General features: G+C 42.8%; 1 long non-coding RNA gene across 1 annotated transcript in view; it reads right to left on the reverse strand.

The window, feature by feature from the left end:
• Window positions 1-15,709: 15,709 nt before the first annotated feature.
• The window catches only part of LOC144827563 (uncharacterized), a 77,234-nt gene continuing 65,569 nt past the window's right edge, over window positions 15,710-27,374 (reverse strand). Inside the window, exons 2-4 of the long non-coding RNA XR_013610249.1 lie at window positions 17,703-17,745; window positions 16,305-16,538; window positions 15,710-15,799 (exon numbers count right to left, since the gene is read on the reverse strand). This is a non-coding gene — a long non-coding RNA (uncharacterized LOC144827563). The remainder of the gene's footprint in view (window positions 15,800-16,304; window positions 16,539-17,702; window positions 17,746-27,374) is intronic.

Here is a 27,374-nt window from a genome sequence, read left to right on the forward strand (position 1 = left end):
GTAAAAATACCAAATAAGCGCTAACTCAGGGGATCCTTTGTCAAGCTGAGATTTAATACCAGTTACGCATTTCGGAAAACCTGTTCTCCTTGTTCACTCAGTTCTCCAAAATGCGTAACTGGTATTAAATCTCAGCTCTACAACTGATCCCCTGAGTGAACGATAATTTGGTCTCTTTACGTGAAATCACGTCTATTAAGCTTCATCGGCATTGCACTCCAACTGCCATGAGCGTGGGGGGGTGGAAGAAAAGGAGCAACTTTTTGATGCCTGTTATAGCGTCTCCACCAATTAGAAGAGAGGCGTTCTATTTTTGAAGGTGGACATTTTGCAACATGAGTGATATCAGCATTTGATAAAGGAATTCAAGCCGAAACTCGTCATGCTAGATTCGTGCTGATGAAATAAAGCAAGAGTGCCTGTGAACCTGTGTAGGCTTTAATCTTTGCTGAAGGGAAGAAATTTTGGTTGGTGATACATATATATTAATATTACCTACTGGCGGTTGCCAGTAGGTAGTTATAGTTAGGACCTATTATCCATAGGAAATCCACAACATTCTATTCCCAATAACTTTGGCGCCGATTGATGAATCTTTGCAAAGTCTTCCAAGCTTTTGGCCAGCACTGGTCTGCTCCTATCCTGAAAGTTTCACGATGATTCGTCAAGTGGGGGTGAGAAAAAAGGGGGGTCCCAAAACATGTTTTTACCATGCAATTTCCCATAGGACCTTTAGCCACAGCTACAGCTTGAACTGCTGAACGGAATTACACCAAATTTGCCAAAGACGTAGTCCTCAGTTCAGACTTGTGACTTTTGCTTAAATGGTGTCAATCTGTTCAGTAGTTACTGAGAAAATTACAGTTAAAATAATTTATATATCTATGGGCGCGGTGGATTCGCAGAGTGTGCGCGAATCATCATTGTACCATAAGTGCACCCTTCCGATCACGCGCTGAGTGCTAATTGGCTGTCAAGTGGTTGTCAACATTCGAAAACAGGAACTGTTGGCAGCCATTTTGTGCCTCGGTAGAAGTGAGGCTGAGGAAGTCAGTGGAATATGTGTGCAAAACATAGAAAGGGGGCAAGGTAGAAATAATTTTACCCTCTAGACCTGCTTAGGAGGTCTCAGAAGGACCCCCAGGGCCCACAATGATTTTTTTTAAAAAGACCCAGAAGGTGCGTGTACGGTACGCGAACTTTGGCTTAAAATAAATAAAATAAAATGGAGCTTTTTTATAATTAGCCCCCGGGGGGGCTAAATACCGGGGGCATAATTATTACATTTTATGGGGGGCCCCCCAGCCCCGGGTATCGTCACCCCCGAGGCAAAAAAAAAGGGTGGGGGGAGGGGCTTAAGGTACCCAAAGCCACGGGGACCACCACCCCCGGGGCTTTATGTATTGTGGGAGGGGGACGGCGTGGCCCCCCTCCTGGAGCACTTGAGGGCTCTGTTTAACCTCTGGGCTATAAAAAGATGGTTGGGGGGCTGCAAGGTCTCCAAAGCCCTGGGGACCACCACTCCCTGGGGCTTTATGTATTGTGGGAGGGCCAGCTCCTGCAGTGTCCCGGGGTGTCCATCCCGCTCTCCCATAGCAAGGAAATCTGTTCTTTATTTAAAATTCTAAATCAAATTGCTTTTCCACATGGGGAGCTGCATGTTAGTAGCTCCCCATGTGGAAAAGCAATACTGGGTCCCAAACGCGTAGAAGTTGTGCACCAAAGGCGCTGGAGTTGCGCACCCCACAGAGTCATGCATCCAGCACGTGCACACCAGGGGGCCGCACTGAGAGCTGCGCTGGGTGCGCGACTTTTAATTTTACCGTAAAAAAATACCCCCTATCAGCAATTTCTAATATCCCTGGGGACCCTATCCCCCGGGTCTTATCAAAAATGTTGGGGACCGTGGGGGGAGCCACAATGCCCCCACAGTCCCACCGGCTCCCAGCGTCCTTCGGCAGTCAGCATTGCTTTTCCACATGGGGAGATGCTAACTTGCATGTGGAAAAGCAATGTGGTTTGGTTTTTGAAAGTGAGAATAGATTTCACTGCTGTGTCTTTCAAAATCCAAACTAAGTTAACTGTGGGAGGGCGGGAGACGCGAGACTCCCGCCTTCTCACAGCAAACAGCTGTCCCGGGGGTAGGCACCCCGGGACACTGCAGGAGCCGGCCCAGCGGTGTGGCGGTCCCCAGGGGCCTCGAGGGCTCTAGGCAGAGGGCCACGCAGTCTGCCTCCCACAATAAACAAATCCCCGGGGGTGGTGGTTCCCGGAGCTTGAGGAGGGTCATTGAGGTCCCCACACTTCTAATTTTTCATGGGGGGGCCTTGGCGCCTCCCACAACCATTTATTTTATAGCCCCGGGGGATGGCTCTCTGTCTTGTATAGGAAACAGCAATGTTGAGAAAATCTTCCGGTAAGATAACAAAGGATTTTGAAGTAAATTTTCGGCATTTTTGTTGTAGTTTGCAGGCTTTAAAGCAACAACAATCTTAACTCTGTCTTTGTAAATATGCCACTAAGTTTTGTAATGTCGACAATCTTTTCTTCCATTTAAATAGGCACAAAGTATTTATTGAAGTTCATTGTGAATTGTGAAGCAACACTGTCTAATTGTGATCGATAAAGAATTGAATGAGTTGTGTACTTGTTTAGCTCGTAATATGCATAGGGGCAGATTTACAAGTTCATTGAGTAACTATTGCATCATTTTTAAGATGGGAAAAGTGGCGTGAAAGTGGCGTAAGGGGGTAGTAAATCTGGTACACAGCGTTCTGTTTTACTTGGCTTTTCCTTTCTGTAATGTAGGCGATCCTGGGTAAATATAACGGTTTCTGTACAGCCAGTACTTATCAACCCTACCCCCAAACGGCTTTCTGCCTGTTACCATAGTAACAGTTTATGGAGCACTTAAATGAGCACAGAGGTTAGAAGATCACCACTCTATGTTGCTAATTGAAACAGTTACTGTGCTGGAGTTTTAAAACTTTTCCATAGGAACTGTTAGTCGTAGCTATAGACTCTGGTAAAGATCTGGTAAAGAGTTAGCCTCAGTATTATACTTCAAATTATAAATATCATTTCTATTTTTAAATGTTTTCTAACTATATCATTATCACACTAAATAATAGTGAAAAATGGTCAGAAAAAGAAGACATATATACTTTTTTTATTAACTTTTATTAGAAACAATAAATAACTGGAAATGTAACTTAAAGATAACAATGTTATAAATAACTAGAAACATAACTTTCAAAAAACAATTAAACAAAATGTGATACGGACTCCAATAGAAGTAGGGTGGGTAATCTGCAAAACAAAAATGAAAATTAGTGTTCAAAATTAGATTGATGTGACTAAATGAGGTCAAACATTACAAGTTAAGGTAACACTTGGCGATATTTGGTTATTTGCACGTCTGCAGTTTGCCTGATACATTTCACCTGTCTTATAGGCCCAATTTCAAGAAGTGTCTATATGGAAGTACCTACTGCATCAGATTTACACTATGGACCAACAGATCTTTAAAGAGATGAGACAGAATTAGGTGACAGATCAAGTGATTATGCAGGACAATATTCTTTAGGGTTTATTTACAGGACTCTTGCGCTTCTTTTGTGTTACTTTTCCCATGTTGAAAGTGACGCAAAGGTGGTGCAAGGAGCTTGTAAATAAGCTCTTTTATTTATAATGCATTTAATCGGAGGCATTGTATATCTAGGCCGCTCTGCTTGCCTTGTGTAAACACTGTGACCAACCGAGTTCACAACTTGAACTCAACTTTGGTTGTACACGGCAGAGTGGACAGCAGCGTCCATAACTTTAAAAGAGAAAGAAAAACGATGTGAGAGAGAGTGAAAGAGAGAAAAAAATGACATTAAAACTGTGTGAGAGAGAGCAGTTAATACTGGAGAAAATACTCGTAGCTCACCTTTTGCCTCCGTTGTGTGTCCAAACACGTGCTGGTTCATAGTGCACCCTCCAGTTTAGTGATCTGAAAGATAGTATATAGAGTTAGTAATAGCATAGTACATACAACTGCACATGTATATTAATGCTTTATTTATTTGTACACTTAGGATAATGTATTTCATCAAGTTCCACTGTAAGGAGGTGTCTGGGCGCTGTTTTTCTTCCAAAGTAGTATATCCCATGTGGATGTATGACGTTACAACGCATACTTTTACATCGCATGCCTTTACAACGCGGTTTTTACATCGCATACCGTTACAACGCACAGTGCTTTTAGGCGCTGGATAGTGATTTATTTAATTTACTATTCCAACTCTAGTCCCCGTGGATAGTAGGGAAGGTGTTGGATAGTATATTAAATACATTCCCTATCCTAGAGCGCCCCCCAGCGCTATGCGTTGTAATGGTTTGCGTTGTAAAAGTTGCGTCGTAATGGTAGTGCGTTGTAAAAGTTTCGTTGTAAAGGATGTTTCCCATCCCATGCACTCCCACTGCATAGCGGTGAGTTCTTAATATTGCGAACCTAGACTGTTGCACTCCATTGACTCGCAGAGTCCAGAGGTAATTGAAGTAATGTCTTTTGTTGATTGAATTCTGCATGAATTCCATTTAAAAGTGATAGTATGCTTCATTGCTGACATAAAACTGTTCCATCTTCTTTGCAATGATTTATGGTGCACTGAGTTAGTAGTATCTTTGGCGATGAGCAAGTAGGTACCCTGCGATAATGAGTGGTAAAGGGGGGGGCGTATTCAGACCAATGTTTTTTCTCTATTGAATTCTGCCTGATAACGGGCATGTGGTCATTATTTATGGTGCAGTGAGTTACTGGAACCTTTGGCACTGAGCGTGTACGTAACCTGCGATTATGCGTGGTCCGGGCAGTCCACACTGGGAGCAATGTTTTTTGCCTAGTGAATTCTGCTTTAACAAGGCCACGTGGAGATGACTTGTGGTGCACTGAGTAAGTGGTACATGAAGAACTCAGCGTGTGCGCACCCTGGGATGATTCGTGGTTCGGGCGGGTCGCACTGGAACAATGTCTCTTGGCTATTGGAATGCGTCATGAGTGATGTCAGTGATGTCATCAGTGATGTCATTTGAGATGTCATCAGTGATGTCATCCGTGATGTTACTGACCATGTCATGAATGATGTAATATGTGACATCATCACCAGTGGATTGCGGGCGCGAGAGTTACAGTTAGTACAACTAACTATAAAGGAGGAATTTCAATGGTTTTGTATGAGTGAAATGTCCAGCTAACTATAACACCCCTGAAACCTATGTTTTTTTCAATGAATTTCTAAGGTTTTTTAAATGATAATTCCTACCTATAACATGTCTGAAACCTATGGTTTTTTCAGTGAATATATATATAAATGAAACTTTTTCTTGAGTTCCATATACCTGTGCAAATAGGTCTTTTGCAAATCATAAAAATGCATCACAAAATACAAATCAAAGAAACTGTTATGAATAAAGTTCCTGTAACAACTCGCTCTCCCCTTTCATTTCAACAAACTATGCATGATTGATTAAGTGTGTCTGCATCTTGTATATTCCTTTCACAGGTATTTGGAGGCATTGAAGGAGTCGACCATTTGCATAATGATCTGATCTCAGCAGTCCAGGAACATGTTAATGTGATGGACGGTACAGAGGGAACCTCGGCTGCGACAAAGCAATTGAAAAGAAGGACTAACGCAAGATGAGGTAAATGAGATTATTTTTATTCTCACCTGCCTAGAAGAAGTGAAAACACTTGGATTCCGTTTGATGGAGAGAGATGGGTGTGGCCTCATGCAGGCATTGACTGGGCTGAAAAGGTACAGCACATTGCACCCAACAGGAATGCCATTAGCTGGACTGGGAATCATACGCCTGGAGCAAAGGAGACAAGGGGGAGCAGTGCATATTTAGTCTGCAAATTTGTAGAACCAGGAATAGCTGAAAAGAGAAAATAATGCTGCTTGTCTGTATCTTGACAGACTTTGCCACTATTCATTATGATGAAATATTGTAGTAGCATTACAACCCCACTCAAGCGAGGGACTAGAAAGATGTGTAGTGAATGTTTATCAAGACCGGATTCATGACAGATAGTAATGATATCCACCTAATATTAATGTAGACATGCCATAATCTGCATGGCAAATTAGTTGATGGTCTTAAAATCCAGCATACATCCCACCCTCCTGGACTAGCATTGGGCATCCCTTTCTTAGAAGGATTCTAGCCAATCTCCGTAAACATACTCTTCACAAGGCGCCATCTCCATGGAAGGCTCTGACCTGTAAAGAATGTAAACAGCACTTACATCATATAGGTGGTTGAGGGTGACCTGTGTGTGGAAAAGTGACAAGATTATATTTTTCCTGAATTATGCTTTTCTTGATAGCTGGCTCAGATGTTATCGTTTCCGGAATGGGCGTTTCGGCTACTATATGGTGAAATTGAGTACCACATGCCTATATAGTAGAGCCTTCAAGTATACTGGCAGCAGTGCAGCCGAAATGGACACTTGCTCACAGACTCATTTGGACAACAGACTAGACTAACAGTATTTTTCAAATGCAAACACCCGAATTTGGATTTGTAAATAGATTTTAGCATGGATTGTATGGTTCCCATTGTTTCTGAATATACAGTGTTTAGAAGGGGTCCACTCGCTCCTGATACAAAAACAGTGCATTCTTTTAAATAAATTTAAGACACAACTTTTCAGATCACCACTGCAGGATTAACAAATTAGCTCTTCATTCAGTGTCACAAGTTACAACAAAGCAGTAGAGAGGATGTTTTCTCTGTTGTGTATGTGAGTGCTTAAGCCACGAGCATAGGAATGAAGGGGTGAGAGGGTAATGGGGAGTCACAACACATTACTGCTAAAGTTGTAGGCTTTCAAATTCATGGACATTTCATTTTATTCATAGGGTTGCATGAGGGACAGAGGTTCTCCACAAGATGAATGGTACATAAACTTTAATGCTTCATGTATGTTACTTGAGTCGATATGGATGCAAACTCCATAGTGTGAGCTTGGCAATCTTGCTCTCTCCTTTTCTGCAGGACTGGTTAATATTGATGGGTGGAAAGTGTATGGGTGGAGCCTCTAACACTGGGTGTAGACCATGGTGGATGGGGACATTTACAGACACAGATTCGTGTGGCAAGGGGATATAAGGATGAAGGAATTTCCTGGGGCCACTTTCCTCTGCCTATTAGGCAGCAGAACCAATGCTGCATGCTTACCTGTATCCAGTGTGCTACTGTTGTTTTTAAAATAGACTGCCTCAAAGATTAGAGCCCACAAGTTTCTCCCTGGGTGCTGCCACTCTTCAGTGTAGCTGGCTGTAGAGATTGTGAGCTGCAGGAATGGTTGATTTTATCTGGCTACAGAATGTATTAGATGCAGAGTGTTGTAGCATGTGTGGAAATGAAATGGCCATAGTCGGTGACCCTGTGACATGGAGCCCGTTGTAGAGCCACTAATACAGAGTATTCCAAAGGACCTGTAGCACTGTGAAATGGGGTAGCTGCATGGAACATCGCATGGAGCTTCCTAAAGGGACTGTGGAGTGGAACATGCTGCAGGAACTGTTGAATGAAGGTGGCTGCAACGAATGTGGGATTGAGTACCTGATACTTTGTTGTAGGTCTTTGTCCATGCCTTTTGGCAAGCATCCTTGGGTGTACTTCCATCTTTAGACTTGGTGAAGGATTTTGGACTCTCCTGGGGAGGTCTGCAAAAAAGAAGACCAGCCATTTACGTGTACATTTGTGATGTTCCTATGCCCTTGATAGGTCGTTCCAAGTCGGGAAATGCATTATATTTGCTCCTGCCAAAGCTAGGAGGAGGCATGTTTCCAGGGTGGGAATGAAGAGGGAACACTCCCATATGTAAGGGCCGTTTAAGAGAAGCGAATTCCGGACATCAAAAAATAATTCTTCCACCGGTAAAACAGATGTAAGAAGGATTTTCTACTTGGTGGAAATGCTTCATGCACAAACATTACACATGTGAGTACTCCTGGAAATGTATGGTTATCACCATTTTCGATGAGTATGGCTGTTTGTGAATCCCTTAAACTTGAACTATTTTTCCAAATGTAGAAACAATCCTGAAGTAGAAAATATCTGACTCTTTTTACAATCATTTTCTTGATTCTAAACCTATATGTGCAACTTAGTGAGATGATAACTGCATATATAAAGCTATTAATGATTTATATGTCATATTTTTGTAACTTCTTTTAACAGAGTTTTGTAGAGCGAGAACTTGACCCAAATCGGGTCTCAGAGCACCTTACATAACACCAGTTGCATTACATGAGAACACATAAGTGATTTGCCCAGAATCACAGGATGTTCAGCGTCATTGCCAAGACTGGAACCCAGTTCCCCAGACTCGAGGTCGACCGCCCTAGCCATTAGGCCAACTCCTCTCCCGGAAGTAAACCTCTCACAGATGTTCACCCAAGGTCAGTGGGAGTTTCCAGCCCATCTGCCGGTTCTTCCCTGGAAGCGGCATGCTACCTCCTTCTCTCAGCATGAATGCTGTTCTCTCTCACTCCTGTCAATTCCAGATATAAGGGATGCACGACATGCTCACCCTTTTAGGCCCTGTGTAGGGTCTCACTGGCTACATCCATTCTTGTCTGACACCATGTATGGCCTCCAGCACCAAGGCACAGAGAGACCCACCAATAACATGTTTTAATCTCCTTATTACAAGACATATTTGGTGCCCAAGAAGGAATACTGCATGTAGGTCATGTTGGAGGGACACCCAATGGCAGACTGGAAAAGAAAATTGTCCCGGGCATCAAAATAAAAGTATTCGCTATTAGTTAGTCAGCTAGCTCAAGATGCAATTTTGGGGCAGTATCGAACTTGTAAGGACATGCTGCATAAGCGTTTTGCAAGGTATGGAAGACTGCATGGATTTGAGCTTGCTGCATGCATTGTTTGCACTAATAGCAGGAAGATTTACAGCAAATTCCGAACAGCCAGATCATAAAACAGTCCTAGAAACAGCCCAGACATAGCCCACACACTGACCTGTCAGTCCAGCCTTACATGTACTGACTGATTGTCCTACAAGCCAGTCTGACCCTAGGAACACCAGCTGCACTGATCAGCACTACTGCCACTATGGAAGACTGGGGTCCAGTCACAAAAGCCACACGAGTCAGCGGATATGTGTATAGGGAATATATATTTACATATGATGGGTCTCAAAAGAGCTGCATTTAACGAACCACCAGACTTCAGTCTGGCTTGGAGACATGATAGGTGCAATTGATGACCTTCGTCGTGGTTCTGCAGAGGGGATCTGTGCTTTGCATTCTTAAAAGCCAAAGTCTAATTGTATGGGTAATAAATGGTAACAGACAGGGGAAGGGGTCTGCTCCACCGGATAGAGACACAAAGCTGCTAGATGGACATTTTCTTCTCTTCTCCTCCATTATGAGGACATGAAGGCGTGCCATAAATACTAGAAACGTTCTTGCATTGATATGAGCTCTTCAGAGGGCTAAGTAGAAGGCTTACTGAAAGAATCTCAGTAACTCAGTGTTAAGGCATTTTTAATCTTGCTCCTGTGCTTTTTGTGCCAGGGGCTCATCCTCAGCTTGCAGTGAGGCACCCGCTACTCCTCCACTCCACCAACATTGGCCCCTGTTTCCTCTGCCTCTTACACTGAGTCAAAACCCATCTCTAAAGCCTGTTTTATGTAAATTCTCAGCAATCTGCATCTGCTGAATAGAGTGATAATGACTGTGAAACCATCTATTGGATTGCCATCCCACATTGCGGACATAGTGTGCTATCAGAGAATAGCTAAGGGGGGATATTCCTGTCAGATATTGGCCATTCACTCAAAAAAGGGTTTTGAATGCAAGACCTCTGTTGTTGTTCCAAGATTGCCATTATGGAATATATTTTCTTTTTGTTATGGTTTGGACAGTTTGCTGACAAGAAGATGAAGTTCTTTGGGCCTCTTAGTTCTCTGCACTATGTCAACTATAGCTACAGTCAGAACCTAATAGACACCCAACATCTCTGATTTCCCAGGGAGTTTGACTGGCCTGTGCGACCCAGGGTCTGGGTTTTGCATCCCGGTGCACAGGGCCCATTTGTATTCATCGGCCTGGTGGTTCGGTCCTAGCTAGCATCACTTAGAAAGGTTGGATAATGCGCTCAATACTTGTTTTATTGCTGTTTCTGCACCAAAGGGATAGCTATGGCCTCAACTGTATGAATGAATTTGTATGCTACTGTGCATCAAATGTAATGTGTTTGCATCACTTTTACAAATAGTGTCTACAACACGTTTAACTACATGTCAGCACATACCCCTGTGGGTAGCTTTCCACTCTGCCAACACATAAATTAGATCCTTTCAATGGACTTCTCCATGTGCAAGCACGGAAGGAACACACCCATACTTCCTGAGGTTAAAGGAGAAGGTTTTCCACTAGGGCAAACATTTCCCTAAATTGGGGACAAAAAACAATCTATTTGAAAAAAAAATTGTTTCATAGGCAGCAAGACATCTGAGAAAATATTGCTATTAATATAGCATTGTCTTAGTAGTATGGCCACACGGGATGTCAATTTTGTTCATCTTCATGCTTCAATGCTGACTCCTTCTCAGACCGGTGCCTGTTTTCTGCTCTTTGAGTACGATCAGTAGTACTGTGGGTAGGGTTTATATTTTGTATAAATGTTTAGTTTTAAGTCCTTTGCAGCCTCTTGATCTGAGCATGAGTGGAAGAGCTAACTTTCCTAAGCAATCCACATGCTGCTCTCATGCTGTTAAGCAGCATGAGAGCAGCACCAGAATTGGACGGACCCGCTGGCTAGACAATCCTTCAGGCCCTGGAGGCCTGTGCTTGGGCTCCAGCCAGTTGTCTTAGACAGCTGGGTTGTGGAGCTGAAAAAGTGCGTATGTCAGCAGCCGAGGTCGGCAGTGGGAGTACCTGCAGGGCGGTGACGTGGGGAGGGGGAGGGGCAGGGTGGGGGGTAGAAATGTATGGATTACGGAGTTTTACAGGTAAGTAAACATTTAAATAAATAAAACGAATTTCATTGCGCGCACTGCATTGCATTTGGTGATGCAGTGCACTCAACGAAATTCGTTTTATTTATTTGTTTTATTTATTTAAATGTTACTTACCTAGGAAGCTCTGTAATCCATACATTACTACCCCACACCCTGCCCCTCCCCCTCCCCACGCCACGTCAATGCAGGCACCCATTGCAGGCACCCTTCCACTATAGTGAAAGGGTACCTGCGTTACAGACAGGATTGTTTTGGTGCAGGAAGGGACACAGTATAGGCATTTTCCTATTTCTATGCAGAATATCATTTGGACTGATTCAAAAGGTCAGAGTATGACATCACCAATACAAAGGTGAGAACAAGAAGTAGATGGATCTAGTAAATTGGGAAGTGTCCTAAGGTGTTAATTAATGTGTGCAAAGTATGGCCAAAAAGCTCAAAATGTTATACACTAACTCTAACGAAACAAAATGCTAAACTGAGAAAATGAAAATAATCACTAACTTATGAAAAAGTGGACACTAACATGCAAAACAATATTAGAATAGTAAAATCATCATTTTTCTTATCAAACCTAAAATGTTGCAAGTGCATGCAAAAATATGGAAAACCCTATTGCATTATTCTCCAAGGAAGCATAGCATCGCAATGTGATCGTTCAAAACCTTAGGCTGTAGTGTGTCCAGTCTTCTCATCCAATATACTTCACGTGTAATAGTCTGTTATGCATGTCCCTTATGCATGGCTCTGCATCTGTGTGCACAACACATTCTAAATTCTAGTCTCATCTGCATGGCTCTGCATTTTCATGTGCAGCACAGGGAGATGTGAACAGTTGTGTTTGTTATTTATTTTTGTGTAGGCTATTGTTAATTTGTTAAACACACAAGATGATGGACGGAATGTTGCACAATGGCTAAACATTCACCCCCAGTCACAGATCTGGGTTTAATCCATCGTTATTTTGCTCACCAAGCCACCCCAGTTCAGACATGGCCATATGCAAATCAGTCTTGACCCTCTGCCTCATGGGAACAGTCCAGACCAAACTGCCAAGCCATGTCTTTCCTGGACCGGAATCAAGCATCCTAGGACCGGTTTCTGGCTATCGGCCATCTTCAGCCAGGCAGTTCGGGCTGGACTGTTCCCATGAGGCACAGGGTCAGACTGATTTGCATATGGCCATGTCTGAACTGGGGTGGCAGAGTGGGCTAAAGAATGGTGATGAATTAAACCCAGATCAGTTGACTGGGGGTGAGTGCTTGAATTGTCAACGCTCCGTCCATCATTTGCTTTGGTTTTGCTTTGTTCGCCATAAGTTGGCAGGGTATGCTCAGACGTGAGTCCCTTGCTCACTTAGCCACTGGATTCAAGCAAGCCCGGCTGAAGACGGCTGCAATGCCAGAAACCGGTCCTGGGACGCTTGTTTCCGGTACAGGGAAGGCATGGCTTGGCAGTTCGGGCTGGACTGTTCCCATGAGGCACAGGGTCAGACTGATTTGCATATGGCCATGTCTGAACTGGGGTGGCAGATTGGGCTAAAGAATGGTGATGGATTAAACCCAGATCAGTTGACTGGGGGCGAGTGCTTGTATTGTCAACGCTCCATCCATCATTTCCTTTGGTTTTGCTTTGTTCGCCATAGGTTGGCAGGGTATGCTCAGACGTGAGTCCCTTGCTCACTTTGCCACTGGATTCAAGCACGCCCGGCTGAAGACGGCTGCAATGCCAGAAACCGGTCCTGGGAAGATTATTTCCAGTCCAGGGAAGGCATGGCTTGGCTGTTCGGGCTGGACTGTTCCCATGAGGCACAGGGTCAGACTGATTAGCATATGGCCATGTCTGAACTGGGGTGGCAGAGTGGGCTAAAGAATGGTGATGGATTAAACCCAGATCATTTGACTGAGGGTGAGTGTTTGTATTGTCATCGCTCCGTCCATCATTTCCTTTAGTTTTGCCTATTATGAATTTGTTGACACTCAACTAAATGGAACATCTCAGCTGTGTAGGATTTGTGTACAGGGAGCTATTTTATGTTGAGCCTCTGTTTTAGTAAGGAACGGGGAGTGCTGTTGTGAGTTTTGTGATACCCATCTACACGATGAATCTGCACTGTATTGGATGTGTGCTAGGTGCTCTGCCTTATTTTTCATGTGATATAATAAGTCTAGGTGTCTAGATATTCTGCCCTTCCAGATCTGCTAGATGTGGAGATAATACATTGGGATATAGCACCACATTCTGTAGCTTTACCCATTCAGTCTTCCTATGAGGTTAAATCTGGTCATGCGCCAAAATAATCCATTAACATTATGAAATAGTTCCTCTTTACTATTACATGACACTATTTCTATTGTAGGGACTTCTTATCGCCACTCTCTCCTGTTCCCTCCTAATCAGACAGCCACTCTCTCTCCTTAGTTGTTGTAGCAGCTCAGCTCTATATTCTTGACCGAGTTGCAGTCACTCTCTCCTTCAACTTCACAAGCCCTTTTAGGTCATGCTGTACAACCAGGGTCGATAGATCTGAATCAAGGTTCCTCTGGCCCTTGCACTGACCTGAGGCTAACATCAAGCATATGAAGTTGCTCCCCAGAATATACTGTCCAGGCAGGTACAAGAATCAACAGAGATGGAAATTTGAGTTTCATGCTGTTCTTCTCAACACCAAACAAGATTGAAATAAACATTTGTTGAAGGTGGGATTCTGATTTCCAAACCAATGTGAGCCCACTTTTCTATTACTGAAATAGCTCATCAATGACCTTGTGTAATGAACGCTGCATCTAATCCAAATTCCATTTTAAACCACCACCACCAAAGGTATTCTCTACACACCCTCCCCATTCCAAAAGGGCTTCAGGGTACAATCGAAAAGATTAGGACCTCATGTGGAAAATAAATCTTACCAGGATTGTAAGTAAATATTCATCTGTCTCATGCCCTGCATATCAGGTGCAGGGAATAGAGTCTTCTTTGCGCCACAGAGGAGTTAAGACAAAGACAAGGTGTGTTCTGGGAGAAGATGAAGTGAGAGAGACAGACCAAATGAATTTACTTATGTTATTGTGTACAACGGAGTACACAAGTGGAACTCAACTTGGAAGAAGTAGAGAGACCCAGAGAGCAATCTAGAACACAAGGAGACAAACACCAATAGAGAAGATAGGTGTAGTGCAGTGCAGATTCAAAGAAGCTGAGAGATCAGAAATGTAGTACAAGACAGTAAATTAAATTATATCCGTGCACCGATGGAGCTCACAAATACGGTGTAGGTGGGAGGAAGCAAATAGAACCCTCCAGATATGTAAAACAAACAAGAAAAGCACAACAATAGAACACACAAGAGCAGTACAGATGGAAAGAGATGAATAACCCCTCCAGCATTGAACATTCATCAAACATTGAGCACAAATACATGACACGACGACAAGGGCACACACACATCCAGACCACACAACTGCTCATTAATAAAGTAAAGACCGGATCAAGGATACTAGACACATTTAAATCATGCTATGTTACTGGGGTATTTAAATACTAATATGTTAGAAAATAAGGTTTATATTTGGAGTAAACACCATGGTCAAGCAGGAGCTACAATTGTAGTCAGGGTAAATCAGATGCACACCATAAATTAACCTGTGCTCACCCTCTGGTAGCTTGGCAAAGAGCAGTTAGGCAGTCAGGCAATGTGTAAAGTATTTGTGCACACTTTAATTATTGAAATTCAGTGAGAACACCACAAAAGACTCCCCACCAATTTAGAACAATAGAAACTATTTATCAGAGTAAAACAAGACCAAAAAAACAAATATTTAATAAGTAGAAATCAAAAGATAAATTTTTAAAGGTTAAATGCAAAAACAGTGATCAGAAGTCACCAGAGATCAAACGGTTACTGATGTCGCGAGGGACCAGTACAAATTAAAAGTTGAGGCAGACTGCGATGGATGGTAGGCTGGCTACAGGACCCACACAGGGTCCGCTTAAAAAATACCTTGTATGGAGGAAAGTTTCAACACTGAGAGCACGATAAGTTGATCTTTTCCACGCAGTCGGGTCACTGCGTTGCCGTAGAGTTCTGTTAAAATGCAGGCAAGGTGTTGTCATCGAGCCACGCAGAGCATCGTCGTGGGGCTGCGAAGGCTGTGAACTGCTGTTCTCAAACAGCCTCTGCATTGGCGGGTAATGTGTCAGTTTTTGCAGAAAACAACTGCAGAATCCATTTCTAAGATCCAGAACTCAAGGGGGCACCTTAGGCAAGGGTGGGACTCACAGGTGGCAGAGTCTAGCAGTACCAGGAGTGTTGCAAGAAGTCTTTTTTGCTCCTGAAACTTCAGTAAACAGGAGGCAAGCTAGGAAGCCCTTGGAAAATCTTGGGATCAAGGATGTAGAGAACAAACCCAGTCCTCTCACTCCCAAGCAAGAGGCGCCAGGGAGCAGGCCACCACAGCAGAGCAGGTGGCAAAGCGGCAGTCCCTCCTACAGTACAGTAGTTCTTCTTCCAGGCAGAATATCCTTGTTTCTGGTGGAGTTCTGATTTGATTGTGTCAGGGGTCCAGTACTTGTATCCAAATGTGCCTCTGAAGGGGGGAAACATCAAAGAGCCCTTTGAAGATCATAAGGTCCCTGCCTTTCCTGGCCTGGTTCCAGATTCACTACAGGGGAGTATGCAGCTTTTTGTGCGGGGACAGGTGAGATCGCTCTGGGCTGGTCTTTCCAATTCGATTCTGAACAATAGACCTTTTTATTAGCCTGAGAGGAAAAGGGGATAACAACAATTTAGATCCAAAAGTACAGTTTGATCATGATGAACACACAATAAAAGTCTGAATCAGTAACTTGAAGTTAAAAGGTTTATTACAATTACAAAGCCAAAGTGCCTTACAATATTTGTCCTCAGTAGCAAAGAACATATAAGAATCCCAATAGCAACGAAACAGAAAATAAGGAAAAGGATTTGATGACTAGACAAATGGTTTCAATCCTACTCCCTATATATGGAAATGATTTGAAGCATCTACTAAACTCTACAGGTACCTAAGGATAGGCAAACTCTTAATGAATCAAGTAAGCAAGAAAGGTGTCCGCATTGAACCTCTGTAGAAGTTCTATAAGTAAAGAGTCATGTATGGCAAGAAGTCACACTATCAGAGATGTCGAGAGAGGTCAGTACCTGTTCAAGTCTAAAAGGGAATCTGAATAAACCCAAGGTGCGTTCACTAATTAAAATGCATAAAGAACATTCAAGAAACATGACCTTATACATATCAAAGTGCTTTTCCAGTCACAAGAAACAAGTTGGCGCCTTGAACACTACTCCCATATTCCAATCTCTGCTTCAAAGGCATCCTTGGATTCCTCTCTTTGTCTGATTGTACCAATTGGTAACACTTCCTTTGCTCTTCATTAAATGCAATCGACCTTGCTAGTTCTTCCTCATCTTGCTATCTTCAAACTACAATGCTTTTTAATAAGTGCCTTTGGTCCGCGCCTGCAGAAGAGAGAAACATGCAGAAAAACAACTTTCATGTTAGTATTAACTGTCTCAACTGCAAGCTTAAGGCCCACAATTGCACAAACTTAACATTAAACTTTAACTGCCTATTAGTTCTAGAACCTACATACAATCAAATAAATGAAATCTTTGATAAAGAAATCAATTATTTTATACTGTACTTTTATCTCTGGCACAATATACCAATACATTTATACTAACCAAACACAGCAACTGGTCACAATTTATGAAGAGAGAATTAAACACACATTTGATTTGTTCCCACTAATCCCTGGTGAATACACTGCATTGAATAGATTTTCGTGCACCACCTTAGAATCTAAACCTATAGAAAGTTAATATCAGCAATCCAGATGTTTCTGAATCATTAGATACAAAGTATCTAATGATTTAAGGGATTCAAAATATTTGTCTGCAATCTCTGCATGTTTAAAATAAAGATTCTTATTTAAATGTTTGATAAGAGGAAATTGTGGGAGGACCACATCATATTTAAAAAAATAGTATTAAAAGCTACCTTCTCCATAAAATATACTTAATAGGAGACTACAAGCAATACCATATGTCAGAGGGAGCTGGTGATAATTAATTCCCTCTGAAGCAGATGCTTGTAACTGAGTACGAACATAACAACTCCTAGCATTCATCATATCTATATACTTATAAAGCAGTCTAAAATAAACATTCAAGGTATAATCCCCTCCTGATAAATCTGTATGTAATTTCTTAAACCACCCCACAACTGCATGTTGCTATCAGAAGAACATGACATGGTAGGGGCAACAGTAGACTTAAATTCCACTGAGCTATCTGTAGCTGAATATAACCCTATAAGCACTACGACTAATACTACAACTAAAGCCATTAGTATGCCTACTATAATGTATCTATGCCTACTAGTATTAGGATTAGCTTCCATTACTTTGTCGAACTAAACTGTGGGTGGAACATAATGAGCTGTTATTTTATCAAGGGGACATGGAACACTGCGAGTATGGGCGGCACTGATCCAATCGGGGGATCTATGCACTTCAAAGCATTTGCAGTTACAAGTATGACTTTATATGGCCTTTGACAACGACGCTGCAAGCACGAATTCCATCTGTTCTTCTTCACTACCACCCAGTCTCCTGGACTTACCTCGTGACACTTTCCTTGTGCAGGGGAGGTGTAGCAGCTTAACCTGATGAGACACAGAATGCAAGACATCATCCAATCCATTAGAAATAATTACAAGAGCATTTGCAAGTACAGCTGGCAATTTCATTGCCTTTCCCTTGATGATCTCATAGGAAGACAGTCCTGTCCTACAATAGAGTGTGCTGCGCAGACCCATCAGCACCAATGGCAAAGCATCCAGCCACTTCAAAGATGTAGAAGCACATACTTTGGCAACTCTTAATTTCAGTGTCCCATTGACTTGTTCCACCAGAAATGAAGCCTCAAGTTGTGGTCTCTGTTCAACCTGTAAGGCCGCACACAGCATCCTTAAAACTTCTTGAAGTACGGGCCTCTGACTGATTCCAAATAAGTCGGAAAGCCACACCTTGGTATCAATTTCCTCAACAACAACTTTGCTACTGCGCGACTATCATTTCTTCTTATCGGATATGCCTTAACTCACCATGAAAGTATACACACAACAACCCACACATATCTCAGCCCATTGCACACAGAAATCTCAATAAAATCCATCTGTATCCTGTTGAGAGTACCACCTGACCTCCCTATGTGGCTCAATGTGACTGCGGTTCTTTTCTCTACATTATTCTGTTGGCACTCAACACATCTATGACATAATGCTTCCGCCATCAAACTGAACTTTGGATTCATTCATTGTTTGGCGAAACAATCTGACCGTTATACCCCTTCCAATATGAGTCAGACCATGGTAATGTCCAGTCATTGGCGGCGACAAACTCTATAGCAACACAGGTTGGCCATCTCCTGAAATCCATTTATCATCCTCATCTCTTTTAATACAACCTGCATTTACCCAACTGTGCTGGTCTGCATGTGACATCTCTTCCTGTAACCTCTTAACGTCCTCCCAAGAATCAGGTGCTGTGAGCAAACACTTGCAATCGGTCTCATCTGGTCCTTCATTTGCATACTCATCATTAAATGCACAAGAATTATAAGCACAGTACCTTGTGACTGTGCCAGCATACCTGTTGCAGACTGTCACATAGTCATCTCCCTTGTAATGTATGTGACATTTCACAATCTCAACTTGTGCAGGCAATTGCAAAGCATTTTCTCACCTTCTTACCATTACAAATACGGGATTCTAATGATGTCATATATCCCCTCTGGGAGCATAACTGTCCGAAGTCATGCACCACACCAAAGCTGTACTGACCATTTGTAAATATAGTCACCTATAGTCGATCTGAAATATAGCATGCTCGGTTAAAAGCAATCAACTCAGTCACTTATGCAGAGACTACTCTTTGAAGCCAAGCAGCTTCCACTCCTCCTGAAATAGTATGAACTGCAACAGCAGCTCTCACATTTCATCTGTGATCTCCTAAACATCAGCTATTGACAAACAGTATGTAATCAGATTCAGGTAGTGGTTCATCTTGAATATCTGGTCTCATCTTGATGCATATTTCAATAACATTGAGACAGTCAGGCTGCACTTCACCATCATCATTGTCATTCTCATGAAGGGGCAGAAAAGTGGCAGGATTCAAAACATAACACCCTTTAGGGATGCGTTCTCGGGTACCAGTATGATTTGCTGAAACCGGGTCAGGTGGCTGTTCAGGAGGTGTCATGTCCTCATTCTAGTTAATAAGATTTTGACAGAATGAGGAACATATACAGTCAAGGATGACCCATTGCTATTCTTTTGCACCTTTCGATACTGATACCTGTCGTCGCCACCGTTTAAGACAGCCAGGAAGCGCTGTAGCAACTGGATCTAACTTGGCTGAAAAATAGGCAGCCGGTCTTTGGGCACATCCATTGTTCTGTGTTACCACTGAAAGAGCTCATCCCTTCCTTTCACTGCAGAAAAGCAAATACGCATTGTTGTAATCAGGCATTCCTAGTGCGGGGGCATGGCAGAGGCATTATTTTAACCCTTTCGCGCTGTGCTGAAGGTTCTAATGAGCCAACGGGCTCATGACGGAACGGTTCCGTCATGAGCACAGCTCAACCAACGCTCATGAGGAACCGTTCCGTCATGAGCATCGAAGGGGTTAATTCTAGAAAGGCAACCAGACAGTCATTGCTCCAAGGCACCGGTTCCGACACATCCTTGTGTGTCAACTATTGTAAAGGCTTGGCCACTTAGGAAAAGTTATGTATCAACTAATGACAGTAGCCCACCATTTCCAAAAATATCCTGACTTCTTTCTGTTGTTGGCGGATTCATTTACATGACTTCGGAAATTCTCCCTTGTGACATCCTTCTCGAACCTTCCTCAATGTGATGACCAAGATATTGGACTTCTATCAAACAGTACTGCAACGTTTTCTGAGACACCTTATGTCCATTCTCAGCCAAATGGTTTAGTAATACAATAATGTCAGTTTTGTATGCTTTCTGTGTATTTGATGTAACCAGCAGGGTCGTCAATATCCTGGTCCTCGACAGAGTTACAAGGTATAACCAAAGCCTACAAATTTTTACGTATGTGATTAAAGATGAAATGGCTCACTGTATACCCTTGTGGGACTCGGCACCATGCCAAAACATGGTTACCAAGCGCAAAGGCAAAGTGGAACTGGCTGTCCTCATGCAGGGGTATAGAGAAGAATGCCTGGCACAAATCAATAACAGTAAACCACTCAGCCTCACATGGAATTTGGAACAATATTACATCAGGATTCGGTATCATGAGAGAACAAGGATTCACAAAAATATTGACTTTGAGTAGGTCCTGCAATAAGTGGTACTTACAGCTAGTCTTCTACAGGCCCATAACGGGTGAGTTACATGGACTCTACATGATTTCTTCCAGTATACCTTGTTAAATCATTGTCACTGGAGTTATTCAGAATCAGAATCAGAAAAAGCTTTATTCGATTTTAAAAAATAGATAAAATCATAAAAGCTACATAAATATATACATTTCATAATTACTGGATTACACTGAACCCTAAAACCTTTAACCCCTTCAGTGCTGCGCGAATTTCGCTGCAGTGCTGATGGGTTTAAAACCGTATTGGCTCATGACGGAAATGTTCCGTCATCAGCACCGGAGCACCGACGCTGATGACGGAACCGTTCCGTCATGAGCATGGGAGGGGTTAAAAAAAGTATTAAACTGATACAATCATCGTTATAAAGCATTTTACATATAAACATGAATCAATTATCCATAATCATTAGTTTCTGCTTCCTCAAGATACTCTTTAAAAAGCCAGTCATTACCATAATACATTTCTCATTTTCTAATTGTTGCAAGCTTAGGTACGCGACTACATTGTCGCCAATAGACCTGTCTCAAATATTGCTTGATCCATCTTCTGTGTTCGCAATCATAATATTTACAAAATAAGAACAAGTGGAAGGTGGACTGTACAGACAAATTGTCACATGGGCAAAGCTCCAGTTTTCTTGACCAGTCATTTATTGTTGGGAAAGTAACCAGACGGTGGAATAGTTCAAATCTAAATCTAGTCAATATAAAACGATTGATGGTGTATTACAGTTGTTTTTGTAATTTCACCTGAACATCTTAACATTTCGAAATGGTACACACACATTCCTTTTAAATCTTTCCTAGATAGCCCTCTGTTTAGTTCAGGATTTTTAAACAATTCTGGTCTTTGCAAGTCACTAAAAACATTCTTGACATAAGCTAGCCATGGAATGTACTTTACATTATCAAGAGCCATGGCATCTTTTACAATTTCCCGGCTAAGACCCAGAGCTTCTTCAGTCCATACTCTGTGCCAGAGTAGGATGGGTTGCATTTTTATTAGATCCGTGATATATTCCATACCTAATTATGCATGGCAGTTAAAGACTGACGTACTTTGTGGAAGCGATAACAGTTATCTAAAAAAAGAAAATTCGCTACTTGAATAGATGGCGCGTTCTGGATACCCCAAATACCAGCCCCATATAGGGCAATACTTCTACATTTGGCCACGTATATTTTTAGGAGAATTTCAGGTGGTCTTTTACCCAATTGCTTGGAAAAATGTATTAGGGCTGCTATAGAGCGTTTAAATAGCGAAGTCCTATTTTTCAAGTCCGCCACCCACGTGCCTGATCCCTCAAGTAGCACCCGCAGATAGGAGAACGTTTTCGTGCATTCAATAGTAAAACTATCCGCCTGGATTGCCCTACATTTAGCCCTTCCTTTCCCACAAATCATCATAAATGATTTCTTGACATTGATTTTTAACCCCCTTGTTGCCATGAACTCATTATATTTCGCAAGTGCCTTTTGGGCACCTATCCTGGTTCGGGCCATGAGCACCGCGTTGTCCGCATAGAGAAGTGAGACAACCTGCTTTGTACCATATCTAGGAGAGTCTGTTGTGCTGGCCTCCAATTCCCCCTCCAAAGCGTTTGTATAAATGGAGAATAGGAAAGAGGCAAGCACACAGCCGTGTCTTACCCCCTTCTCTATGCGGAAAGACCCAGTGCATTCTCCCTTACTCTCGTATCTCACCTTGGCCGTCGCACCAGAGTAAAACTGCCGAAGGAATTGGACTATAACAGATTCCACCCCAATTTCTTCCAGGGTTTTCCACATCTTTACGTGATCCACACAGTCAAAGGTGGCTGTGAGATCAACGAAGATGGCATACAACCACTCTCTCTTTTTTTTTGTGTATTTACCCTGTATTAACACAAAATTGAGGACCTGCTCCACCGTGCCCATCCCCTCCCTAAAGCCGTACTGGACAGGGCTCAAGATGTTGTTGTCACTAGTCCATGTTTGTAGTTTATTTAGAACCACCCTGCCAGCGATCTTCATGAGGGAGTCAAGGAGGGAGATTGGCCTATAATTTGCTGGACTTTCTCTAGCCCCCTTTTTATAGATCGGTATAATCACCGATTCTGACCAGGTTTTAATAAATCCTTTTTTACAGCAGGCCATTAAGACCCGTGTGCAGATTGGGGCCCATAGCTCGGGGTCAATTTAAGAATGCCGTTAGGGATACCGTCAGGGCCTGGAGCCTTACCTCCTTTGCTCTTATTTATAGCCATCAGGACTTCGTATAATTCAATTTCTAAATCTATCGGTGTATGTTCACTTGATGATGTTTCTTTCCCAGTTGTTCCTATGGTAGGGTCCGAATTTCCCACCTCCTTCTTATAAACATTTGTAAAAAACTCAATCCATGTGATTTCATCTATGGCCATCTCAATCCTAGCAGATTCTTCTTTTTTAAAATAGGGAGCTTTAACTGCTTGCCAAAACATTTTGGGATTTCTAGATTAAGAAGCCTTCAACAAGTTCAGCCATGCCAATTCCTTAATTTCCCTTTTCCTTCGAGACATGGCTTGAATATATGTCCTTCTAGAAGCTCTTATTAATTCAAGATCCCTAGGTTTCAAACTAAGTGCGGCTTTAAGCCTAGTATAGGCCTTAATACAATGGGTGTCAAACCACCCATTGACCTTAGCACATTTACTAGTGTTGGTTTTAGTGAGCGCTTCCTGAATAACCCCGGTAATAAGACCAAAGGCATCAAGAATTTCCTCATGTGTGGAGTTTTCGTCTAAGCAGACCTGAAAATATGGCAATGCCTTTGAGATAATCCCTTTATTTATTTTAGGAATATCTAATGTATTCCATTTCAAAGCAAAGCCGTTTTGACGTGTCAATATTATATCTTGGGTCCATGCCAGAGATTCTATTGTGGTAGATTTATTACTCTCTGGGAGAGACAGGTCCAAACTGATCGGCAGATGATCACTGAGACCATTTATATGCGTCTCAAACTTCTCAACCCTGTTAGAATATTTGTTGGGAACTAATATATAATCAATGATCGACTGCAGGCCCCTCGATATGAAAGTCGAGGTAAATTTGACCTCAGGGGGGCACATCATATTAGCAAACCCAAGGTCAAGGGTGGCCATGATATAATTAAATCTTTCCCCTCTGTCTGTATGTGCAAAGTGGTTTGTATCGCCATATTCTTCTCTCTTGTTCTCGTGGCCCACATGCTAGTGATTTACATATGTTTATATTAAAATCCCCTCCCCATACCGTGACTCTCTCTCTTCTATAGGCTGCATTTAGGTGAGTTAAATCTTCCATTAGTTTATTCATTACCTCCATAAAGTTTCCTTTATTAGTGTTGTTGTAAAAATTTACAACCAACAAATCTATGCCTGACGTTAAACTAATAGATACCATTTGGTAATAGGAGGTGTGTTTTATCATTTTTATAACCCGCACCCTCAACATATTGGAGACATATATACAAATACCCCCTTTAGGTCCACCATGTGTGGACTGCACAGCCGGGACGCGAAACGTCTTAAAGCCCTCCACATGTACTTCGCTAATATGCCATGTGTCCTGGATGCAGAGGTTATCAAACTCCTGTATGAACTCTCCCCATGCAATGTTAGAGACCTTATTCGCCAGACCGCAGATGTTCCAACATACTATCCTTACTAAGCCTTGTGATACTGCTACCTGCGTTAATGAGGGGATAGCCTTTCCATTAGATGGCATCAGTACTTTCCTAGCAGCCTCTACTGCTTCAAGTACCATATTCCTTATGACTGTGTCATTCTTTACATTGGAATTTACTTGAGCATTATTCAGGCATGTCGAATCCGGGCTTATATCTTTATTAATACCACAGTCTAAGATATTTTTAGACCGGGACTGTGGTATAGCCAATATTAGGTCTGTGCCATTTTGCATTTCTATTAGCACATCACCTAGCTCAAACCCCCTGACAGATTTATCTCTTTGGCCAGCACTCTGATCACGGTGTAAATCCCTATGTAGAGCATTTTTATCCTCATGTATGCTATTGTCACTCAGTCAATCGCAGTTATTTAAATTCGAGAGAACTTCGAATCTATTTGGTCCTGAAAACATAGTAAACCCCCGTCTATCCCAATTTGGCTCCCTTAATGGCTCCCTTAATGGCCCCATCCACGTTCTATCCATTCTATTGTGGAATCTCCTTACTTGTTGCCATGTGTTCCCGGGATCAGATCTTACTTGGGTATTAGCCCTATAGAAAAAACCTAATGGCAGAATCTCTATACCTTGTCCCCTGTATCCTCCACCATGTCCTACTTCCCTCAGAATCCTATCAACTGGGACATGGCTATTAAAGTTGATCACAATGCAGTCCCCCCTTTTTGATTTCCTGGAGCTACCAAGCCAAGCCACACGTCGAGCCATGATGATATTCTGGCCCGCCATCATGCCCTCTGCAGTGTTACCCGATAGCCAGTGCAGTGCCTTGTGTCTTAACTGACTACAATCTTCTTTAACTCCCTCCTTTAGGGGTGGTACGTTTGCTAGCACTAGGACCAAGGGTGCAGATTGTGGTGGTAAATTAATAATTGGGGGCTTAACCGTAGTGCTTGAAGAAACCTCCCCATAATTTTTCCTCTCTATCTGTGTGGATGGGGAGTTTAACCTAGGGTTGTCTAGTTTGGGTATGGCACTATTCTCCAAAACTACTTTTTTAGCCAAGCCGTCCTTCGTCCCCTCATTATTTTCCAACCTCCTTTTTTCTGCCGCTACTCTCAGTAATTTCATGCGAGGGCTAACTGAGGAGGTTGTAACCTGTTTACTTAAATTAGGAGCTACTCCCCCCTCTGTACCTTAATTTCTTAGTTTGCCATCCCGGCTATCTTCTCGGTAAAAATATTATGGTGATTATCTACCTTCTCATTTAGTACCCTAAGCCTCTCAATGGCTGGGAGCGTAAATGATTTAAAAAGATGTTCTATATGAACTACAGTGCAAGCCTCATTGTTAGATGCAATTTTAGGTAATTTGGAAAATAGAGAGCCCGTAATGGGCAGGGGTTTAACAGGTACTGGGCAGGGAGTGGATACAGGGGGGATAAACGGTACTTCCGATGCTCTTTTCATTAGCATTTTTACTAATTTGTTAGATGTTTCAGGCACTTTGGATTTTCTACCTGTCTGCCGACCCCCACCCCTTTTCCTTTTACCCCCTTGCATGTGGGATACCTGTCTATCCTTAGATGTATCTACATTTAGGGTGGCCTTGGTCGCTAACACGATAGGGCAAAATTCCTCTGAGGAAACACTATTACAGGTTGATATATCATCATCAGTAATAGCAAATGACCCATTTATATTATTTCTTGGAGATATTAAACTGATTGCGCAGTCAGCATGTTCATTTAGAGGTGTAACAGCCTTCCTTAGTTCACCCAAAGATGACCTTTTTAAGCCCATAGCCTCCGTAGACAACCGCTTCTCAGTCATAGCTATTTCCCTCTCCAGGGCAACAGCTGCTCTTTTAATATAATTGTCAAGGGTCCCGGTTAGGCTGGTGCCCGGTTTCAATGGATCGACATTCCTCCCCTTCCTCGATTTCTGGGACATTTCTCTCTCAATGTTTAAGAAAGCAGATATGCTCTAGTCAAAAAATGGTAGTAAATAATTGTCCCGTCTCCCCAAGAAGACTCTTACCAGTCCAATACCAGGCCTCAGGGGGGTGGCCCAGTCCAGTCTTGGCCTGCCTTGGATGGCCTAAGACGGCCCGCCCTTTGCCCGGGCTTCGCCCGGCTCGTCCCGCGCGCGTTCCGCGTTGCTGGTCTCCGATTTGAAGCACTTGTGGAGGGCGTGACGGGGAGGTGCCTCCTGGCCCAGATGAACTATGGGCGATGTAGTTTGGCCTCCCTTTCGGTCCACAGTCCCCTCAGCAGCAAGCGTTTCCCGCAAAGCCGGAAACGCGAGAGGTGACAGACTCAGCTGCGCAAGGGTGTTGGGGAGCGTGGTTCTCCTCCTCTCGTGGCCCCCAAAGTTTAAAGGACAATCCTCTTCTCCGCTATTCGCACCGACAGGTTCAAGGTGCAATGTCTTCCCGCGGTGCGCGGTGCTGGTCTCCGATTTGAAGCACCTGTGGAGGGCGTGACTGGGAGGTGCCTCCTGGCCCAGATGAACTATGGGCGATGTAGTTTGGCCTCCCTTTCGGTCCACAGTCCCCTCAGCAGCGAAACGCGAGAGGTGACAGACTCAGCTGCGCAAGGGTGTCGGGGAGCGTGGTTCTCCTCCTCTCGTGGCCCACAAAGTTTAAAGGACAATCCTCTTCTCCGCTATTCGCACCGACAGGTTCAAGGTGCAATGTATTCCAGAAGTCATGTCAGGAGTCAACGTGTACAGCGGTGTTCTGGGATAATCCATGTTCAGTTTTATTTGTATACGGACAGGCTCAACTTCTTCAATCACAAACTTCTGATCTCACAGAATCTCTGAGATCTAAAGGCAAGTCTGCTGTCATCATTATTGAATACATTCCAAAAATTAGATTCTGATTTACCAACTTAAAGGCAATGACCTCATCACGGGTTTGGAATTCTTTTACTTCGGGGTAAAGTATAAAGTGTAATCCAACTTGCACAACAAATCAAGTCCTAACAAAATCACAAGACTCGAATCGAAGACCACAAATTAATGTTTTTTCTCAAAACTTCGTATCTTTACAGGGACATCCTCAGTAATGGGGCTTTTAATTTGTTGATTAGCAACTCCAAAACCTTGGATAGTTCTTCCTGAGATGGGTAGGTCTGGAACTTCCACTGATCTCACTGTAGAACAGGTAGCACCAGTATCAACCAAAAATGATACGTTGCAGCCATTTACTTCAGCCAAGCATGCAA

Source organism: Lissotriton helveticus, chromosome 4_1, assembly GCF_964261635.1.
Source record: "Lissotriton helveticus chromosome 4_1, aLisHel1.1, whole genome shotgun sequence".
NCBI classification, from domain to species: Eukaryota; Metazoa; Chordata; class Amphibia; order Caudata; family Salamandridae; genus Lissotriton; species Lissotriton helveticus.